Here is an 8,877-nt window from a genome sequence, read left to right as displayed (position 1 = left end):
TGAACTTGGTTCTAATGGATAATAGATGATTCTGTGACAGATACACTCTTCGTTCCTTTGCCAGAATAATGTCCCTTATTCTAACTCTGATCACCCTCTTCTCTTTAATACATTCTTCTCTCTAGGTTTTCCTGATATTCCTCTCTCTTGGATCTCCTACCTGCTTTATATTTATTCACTTACCCTAAGTGTGAGTGTCCTGCGCAGCTCTTGTCCTGGCACTTCTTCCTTTATTCCTCTATATTATCTCATTTGGTGACTTCATCATTTCCCACTGACTCAACTATCCTGTCTAGAGAAATGATTTTCAGGTCTACTTCCTCAATCTTAATCTCTCTTCTTATATCGTTTCCCCATCTCCAACTGCCTATTGGCATCTCAAACTGAACATCCCATAGACATCTTAAACTCAATGTGTCACAAAACTGAATATCTAAAACATTGTATATCTAGTGGGCAATTCCTAACATCTCTAACATGCATTCCCTCTCTCTGACACCTCAACCACCTGCTACAGGCCTCATCACTTCTCGCCTAGATCTGGTTGATCTCCCTGATTCTAGTCCTCTCTCTCTCCAGATCATTCTCCATTTAACTGTCAAAGTGATCTTCCTAAAGTACTTCCTAAAGGTCTATGTTACACTCTAAAATGCTGTGGCTTCCTATTACCTCTGAGAAAAAATACAAAATTCACTGTTTAGCTTCTAAAAGTCTTTTATAATCTGGCCCCTGATGATTTTTCCACTACTAAACAATCTAGTGACTCAAATCTTTTTTATTTCTTGCAGAAGACACTCTATTTCCTACTAGTGCATTTTCACTGACAATTCCTTATGCCTGGAATTCTATCCCCCTTCAACTCCGGCTCTTAGCTTCTCTAGCATCCTCCAAGTCTCATCGAAGATCCCACTTTCTGAAAGAAGCCTTTCCATCCCCCTTCAATGCTAATTGTCTCCAATTTATCCTGTATAGATATTGTCTGTACATAGTGATTTGTGTGTTATCTACCCCATGAGACTCTGACCTCCTTGAGGGCAGGGACTATTTTTGCCTTTCTTTGTATCCCTGGTGTTTAACACAATACCTGGCACATAGTGAGCTTGTAATAAATGCTTTTTGACTAAATAGACTTGCTTACATAATGTTATTGTTGTTATTCAGTCATTTCAGCAGTGTCTTATTCCTTTGGCAGTTCTCTTAGCAAAGATACTAGAGTAGTTTAGCATTTCCTCCTCCTGTTCATTTTACAGATGAGGAAACTGAAGGAAAAAGGATTGACTTGCCTAGGGTCACACAACCAGTGAGTGTCTGGGGTCAGATTTAAACTCAGGTCTTCTTGACTTGAGGCCAAATTCTTTACCCACTGTGCCACATAGTTGCCCCAATTTATATAATTCTTTCACTCAGAAAATTTTCAAGGACTCTTCATTGATTACTAAGTGATATTCAAACCCTTTTGACTGACATTCAAGACTTTCCATATTCTGACACCATCTTGATTTTCAGCTTTATCTCATTTGATTCCGTTCCACATGCACTACAAACCAGCCAAATGGGACTACCATCTGACAATATCAGTCCCCCTTTGAAACACCTCCAATGGCTCCCTATTCCAGGGCAAAACTGAAAGTGACTTCTCTTCTACAGACTTCTTTTCTATTGCTTCTTTTATGTAGTCCATATTCAATCCAGACTGGTCTATAACCTAGTCCATGAACTTTAAATTGTCATCTCCATCCTCCATTACTTTGCATTGGTTGTTTTCCATGCATAGAATGCATTTTTTCTTCACTTTCATCTATTCAGTTCCCTCAGTTATTTCTTTCAGGACTCAACTCAAATGACATTTCCTGCACTCTCCTTTTCTTCAAATAATCTCTTACTTACCTATCTGTGCACATGTTATATTCTCCCATAGAAGGTAAAGCTTCTTGAAGGCAGGGGTAATTTCTTTTCTTTTTTTTCAAGTTGTGGAGAAGAATTATAACCAATGAAATGAATCATGAGTAAAAAGAAACAGGACAGAAAAAAAACAACCCAAAAACAAAAACAAAAGAGAGAAAAAGAAATAAAAAAGGAGAAAAAAGGCTAGCATGAAGTGTGCCTCAATCTGCATTCATACTTCATAGTACTTTCTCTGGATCTAGTTAGTATTCTCCATCGTGAATCCTTTGGAGTTGTCTTTGTACCTTGTGTTGCTGAGACAAGCAAAGTCTGTCAGGGTTAGTCCTCACAGAATCCATATATATGTGGTTGTGTATAATGTTCTCCTAAGGCAGAGGTAATTTCAGTTTTGTCTTTGTATCCCTGAGGCCTAGGGCATTTCTTACATTTAGTAGGTTTTTAGTAAATATTAGCCAGTTGAATTGAGCTGGACTGATTTTATTTGCAATGGTGAGGAATGATATCATACAACCATCAAAGAACTATTTGCTGATTTTCACTGTAGGGGAGTAACTTCTCATAATCCTAATGGTACAGCATTTTTATGGAAGTTGAAGTCTAATCAGCTGTAGTGATGAGGGAGTGAAATAGACTTGGGTGTGAACATTTAAGTACAAGTCTGTAAATTCTGATAATACCTGACATTTTAGAGGGGGAGCAAGGCAGATTACCTAAAATCCCAATAAGTGAAAAGGGCTAGGGAGAGGCCAAGATTCGTCCAGGGGTGGAAGTAAAGTCACTTTTAGCCAGTTGAAAAACTTTGAGAAAGGTGGGGGAGAAAAAGAGTTCAAGAGCTGAGGTCATAGAAAGTAAGCAGGCATTCAGGGATGAGACGCTCTGCCCTGGTGTATTGGCAATCAAAACAGGCTCAGCACTTAATTCAAACAAGTGCCCTTGAAGAGTTTGGCCTTTATTTCCTCTATTAAATTAGGAGTCCTTGATGACTTCCTTGCCTCAAGGGAAAGCCTAGTTTACATGGGTTTGTGTGACATGTTTGTGACATCAGAGGCTTTTACATCATGTTGATTTAAGTAGCATTTTTGTGACTATTTTAGGTCACGTGGGTGAGTCCTGAGGAAGAGCCCTGTGGCAATCTCTAGGGAAGGCTGTACAGGCCACAGGACTTCCAGAGGAAAACCAAGTGGTAGGCCCCTTTAACCTATGGGGATCACAGGGCCTCCTAGGAGTCAGACCCTACGGAGGACCCAAGTGATGGCCCCTTAGGATGGCAGTAAGATCAGAAGGCTCCTGAGACAGGGCCAGAAGTCCCAAGTGATGTCCCCTTAAGAAGGCTGTGCATACCACAGGGTTTCCCTCTTAACACCACAGTGGGGATCACAGGACTCCCCAAGGCAGGATCAGGAAGTAAGCCTGATACGAGCTTCTACTGCTCATTGTTTTCCTTTCCTTAACCTTAGGAAAATCCATGTGATTTGCCCATTCTCACCCAAAAAACTCAGCACTAGAGTGGGCAGAGAGAGGCATTTTATTACGCTCCTTGAGAGAGCAGGTGTAGTGCTCACTGGAACACTCACATTGATACAGCTGCAGGAGCAGGGGTAGCCATTCCCTCCACTCCTGATAGAGTTATGATTAGTTTACAATATTTATTTTTTACATAGTTTTCTAGGTTATACAGTTTATATAGGTACGATAATAAGGATACAGAAGCAAAAGTGAAGTTAATTAAATTTTCCTTGTCTGAGTTTAGGATTAATCTGCATTCTTTACTCCCCTATGGTCCCTCTTTAACATATGCAAATTATGCAAATCAGTAGGCCTGGACTCTTGACTAAGACCAGACCCTAGATGAGCTTGAACTGGTTCAACCTGGTTTGGCCTCTCTAATTCCCCTGTCTTCTCAAAAAGCATGCACATGCATACAAGCCTCTGACCTCTCATCTGACCAACCTTGAGGCCTGGTTTCTGCTAAAACCCGGGTTGGGGGGCAGGGGAAGTACACCTTTAGTTCTGTGGAAACAAAACTCCTCCTCCCATTTCTTACATGATGATCAACCATTTTTCTCCTGCTTTCCTAGGATTACACACACACACACACACACCATCTGGGTTCTGTATGTTGCTCAGTACAAGGGGTGAGGGGTTGTGGGAGGGATAAGGAGAACAGAGTAGTAGGTAAAGTGATAGTCAAAAGCAAGAACAAGTTCAGGATCAAAGGGATGGGCATGGGGGTGGGGAAATAAAAGAAAAGGAAAAATGGAAAAGACCTGAGAATGGGGAAAGTCAAGAATAGACAAATAGCAATGGAGTAGAAACAGCCTACTTTATTTACAAATCATAAGTGTTAAGCAAACTCCTCATTTACCACTTCCTTCTTATTTTTGAAGAGGAATTGGGAAGAGGGGAGAAAAGGACAGGATGGAAGGAACCATGCAGTTAACTATCAATACAGTGAACACAAATGGGATGACTTTACCCAAACAATGTTAGAAAATAGCAGGACAAATTAGAAAGCAGAATTCATTTATAAGAAGCATACTTGAGCCCACACACATGCCGCTGGGGCTGGGGCCTCAGGACGAATATGGCGACTGCCATGTACTTGGACTACTACCTGGGCAATACTGAAATTCTTCCATGTGAACTCCAAAGAAATTTCCAGCTGATGCGTGAACTGGATCAAAGAACAGAAGACAAGAAAGCAGAGATCTACATCCCGGCAGCTGAGTATATCCCCACGGTGAAGACGCTGTCCCCCAAGCAACTGGTGGAGGACCCAAGAAAGATTCAGAACACGTACAATAAACGTAAGGAGTACAGCAACAACAAAGCACAGCTGGCCATGCAGACCTACGAGATGGTGGACAAACACATTCACCAACTTGACGTGGACCTCCCACGCTTTGAGGCTGCAGTGAAGAAGAAGATGGCGGGCAGTGACCTGGAGAGTTTGGGAGAAAGAGGCCTGAAAAAAAAGGCCGAGGGCAGAAGGAGAAAAGCGGCTCCTGGAGCCTCGGGAAACGCACTTCAGAGGAGGACACTCCCAAGAAGAAAAACCTGAAAGGAGGGTCAGAGTTTGCCGAAGCCATCCTCTCGGTGCACTTCTGGGACATCCTGGACATGCCTGTGGACTGCAACGAGCTGACCTACTGCCTGATTGCCTGTGACAACCCAGCTTGTCCCATTGAATGGTTTCATTTTGCTTGTGTTGATCTCACCACAAAGCCCAACGGAAAATGGTTCTGGCCGTGCTGAGTTCAGAAGAGGAAGAAGTAAGAAAGAGTCAGAAGCACCAGTTAATACCTCCCTCCCTTCATGTTGTAACAGCTTCTCTTTATTTTTAAACTACCTTATCGTTTTAGTCTGGTGTTGAGTTATCCAAAGGCCAGTTGTAATTCTTGGTATTTCAAACAAAAAGCAGAAAATCAGCTCTCTTCTCAGGGGAGAGACCCTTCTTGGTAAATTTGGCACAGGAACTTTGTTTTCCTTCCTGTTTTACATGGATTTCTGGATAGCACAGAACTGGGCAGTAGCACTTTTACTATTCAGATGGCATCTTTGCTAATTAGGCATCAGGAAACTTGGGCCTGCCGCAAGAAGTCTGTGCCCCCTTTGGAACCCTGGTACCCGCCATTGCTTGAGAAGTGTAGACATGACCCTCAGTAGAGGTGGCGGAGCAGCACTGGCTGCTAAACGGGAGGACAAACCTTATGGACACATGTGTCTGTAGGGGCTGGGGTAGCCCAGCTTTGGCTGGGGCGTCTCCTCATTGAGGCCTGAGCTCTGATTCTGAAGCCAGTGACTGTGTTTACTTGTGGTAAGGGCCTCTCTCTTGCGCCCACCTGCTGTGGGTCTTATGGTTCTAAGCATTGGGTAGTGATTTCTGCTTTATTGTGCATTGCCCTGTTTGTCTGAATTTCCACTCCTTCTAACTAGGGCTGTATTCGCCCGTTCCAGAGCAGAATGGGTTTTTATTAGCACGGAATCTTTCAGACCTGCTAATGACAATTTCTCTGGAAGTTCCTCAAGTTTTTACTGTGAAGATCAACTTAGTGTTTTAACATGAAGATAGTGAAGTCTGATGTGTTTTATGAAGTGAAAGTTCAATTTGCTAAGGCCTGGTTTTATATCCGATTTATCTTGCAAACTGTTAGAGCTGTGAGACAAGAAGCTGTATCCAAGGGGACTAGATAATCTCAGATGATGAGGGGATTCTTGTAGAAAGGAAGCTGTCAGCTGGGTGTGGGGAGACGTTTTACTGATCATCGTTCACCACAAACCCATTTTGATGATCCTTTTGGTGAGATTTTCAATGAATAGTTTAGTGTCATGACATTTGTTTTGTTACCTTTGAGATGCCTAGAAAGACAGACAGGGTTGGAATTCTGATAATATTCTGAAACCCTCAGCATGAAGCCAAAGGGCTTAGAAAGAAAAGAGGAGGGAAGAAAAAAAAATGCTGTCTTCTTAGACTGTAGAGAGAGAGTGAACCTGGCCAAGCTGATGGAGGAATATAATTCTAACTAAGATGCTGCTTTTATTAGCTGTAGAATGAGGGTCATTTGCAAAGATGTCATCGAGGCTATTCTTGTGTTTACTGCGGTCATTTGTGATTTTCCAATGTTTTCACTCTAAAATGGGCTGAGGGATGAGGGAAGCCAGGAGCACTTTGAGCCTTCGTCACAAAGTTCATTTTTAGTGCGTGAGAGTGATAAGAACCTCAAACAGCCAAGATATTATTAATCAATGGAGTGAATCTGATTCTTCTAAGAGCTCTCCCATCCTTCACATCCAGGCTACTTTCAGTTTCAGGCCTTTGTGTTTCTGACAGAAAGACAGGCCAAGGGTTGTGCTGTTTAAGTCATTGAATCGTGGTGTTCACACTCAGAAATTTTGGTCGAGTTTTAGGTGTGAGGCTTGAGCACCTTTGATTCTTAGGAAATCTGGATCAGGCAGCTGCTCCCCCACCCCTCTCCTGCAGAGTCAGATTTGTGTTGCGAACCCACTGCTCTAGGCTCTTGGGGAGTGGCCAGGCAAAGGCCTGACTGGCCACCCTTCCCTTCTGGCTCAGGGCAGCCAGCCGCTTACTCTCTTCTGTGATTCCTTGAACCCTTCATCTGCTCTATTTAGTTGCTGTTGAAAAGCAGGGGAAAAACTAATAGAAATTATGGGGAAAATATTTTTCTAGATTGTCTTCCCAATATGTATGGTGAAATTTATAAGTACAGTAAATTTGCAGTGAGAGAATTTCTGTTGATTCTTTAGTAGCCAATTTAATAATGTACTTCTTTGGTCTTTAACCACAAAGTAGACAATGTTTTGCTCATCTGTGTAGGGTTTTGGTGACGTAGTAATCAGCGTCTGGGGGCTTGTGGACTCATGAGAAAGTAACTGGCTCCTATGACTGGTGGGAGCATTTGGTGAGATGCGATTTCTCATTGTCCTGTTCTGGGAGGCTGTGCCTAGAGGGTTCTGTTATGCATTTGAAAATAATGCCACTGAAACATTAGGCACAGAACTCTGGAGCAAAGGGACAGAGAATGGAAGAGAAAAGCGCCACCCCCCTCACCCCCCAAGTAGTCTCTGAAACCAGGGCAAATATGTCTGTCTGACCAGTCTAATGGGGGAGATGGATCTGATCCCAGGGTTTGGCCTGCACCTGCAGGATTCTCCCCCTCTCCTCTAGTCCTTTAAGGTTAGACCTAGCTTTATTTTAGGGGGCTTGGCTCCCAGGCCAGTTCTGCCTGTGTCTAAAGTAGATTTGAACCTGACTGTTGGTCTTGTCTGCCATGACTGGCCTCGTCTTCTTTAGGCTGGGAAGAGCCTTGGGCTCCTCTGTCTGCTCCAGCCCAGGGCTGCACTTGAAGGTTTGGGCTGGATTGTGAATGACTGAAGATGGAGGCTGGGTTTTAGCTAATCTTTGGATCTCCCCCCCCAGCACATTCCTTTGCACATGCTTAGTGCTAAGTAAGTGTTTGTTGATTGAAATGAATGCTTTTTGAATGTCCCAGACTATTTAATCCTACAATTTATGACACTGTATATGAGCCAGGTATAATGTATTATCCATATTTTTTGTGCTTATTTGCAAGTAAAAACTCTAGTCAATTCAGAAGAAAAGTCAGAACATTTCAAGAGTTGATTTTCCCTTCCTGAATGCTTAGATGGTTAAGAGTTAACACTTTTATCACAATTCTTCTGGTGTCTTCTGGGAGAAAACATCCTGCATTTAAAAAACAAAGTTTTGTTTCATTGAGTCTCATAAACCTGTGTTTGTCTGTAGTGGAATTGCTGACTGGAGCATGTTCCTTAGAAACTGACCCCTTGGAGGCAGGAAGGAAGTCCAAATCTAGAAATGCAAAGCTGGGCCTCCTTTCCAAGGGCGCTCACACCATCAGGCAGCTGTCAGGCAGCTGGTTGGGAGGACTATGTCCCAATGAAAGCCCAAGAGGTTTCTCTTTAGCAGGAACCTGAGAGAAAAGGGACCATTCATAGTCAGTCAGTCATAGGTGTACACTTCATTTTTTTTCTTCCTTTCTCCCATGATCTCTCAGAGCCTATCATGTTGTCAGCACTGGAGCAGGGATAGTGAAATCTAGCGATAGAGCTGGCCCACAGAGAGCCGCTTTCTCTGGATTTGGCATCCAGGCTCTGCTCCACACAGTGGTTGGGGTGGGAAGTGGGCTAGAACTTGGGATTTTCTTTTTCCTTTTAAACAAAATGAACAATTTTTGATTCTGGGCCCTGGAAAGTTTCACGGTTTCCTAGGTTTTTGGTGTTACAATATTTGCTGTTCATCACCTTTGCGAAATGGTTTGAAAAACTGGAGAAATCTAAGATTGTTCTAATTGACGCAAGGCTACAAAGATGTTTTTTTACACACATTTGTATTTTTTGTCTTCAGCTTTACCACATTTCATCCAAAAAGATGATAATGCAGGTTTAACATGAAAGTTACATTTTATTTTCAAA

The 8,877-nt window shown here is 42.6% G+C and overlaps 1 pseudogene; it reads left to right on the top strand.

Annotated features, from left to right (window-relative positions):
- The first annotated feature begins 4,489 nt into the window (after window positions 1-4,489).
- LOC118859064 lies at window positions 4,490-5,181 on the top strand (annotated as a pseudogene).
- Window positions 5,182-8,877: the final 3,696 nt, after the last annotated feature.

The sequence above is a fragment of the Trichosurus vulpecula genome, chromosome 8, assembly GCF_011100635.1.
Source record: "Trichosurus vulpecula isolate mTriVul1 chromosome 8, mTriVul1.pri, whole genome shotgun sequence".
Lineage (NCBI taxonomy): Eukaryota > Metazoa > Chordata > Mammalia > Diprotodontia > Phalangeridae > Trichosurus > Trichosurus vulpecula.
This window is presented reverse-complemented; position numbering and strand designations above follow the sequence as displayed.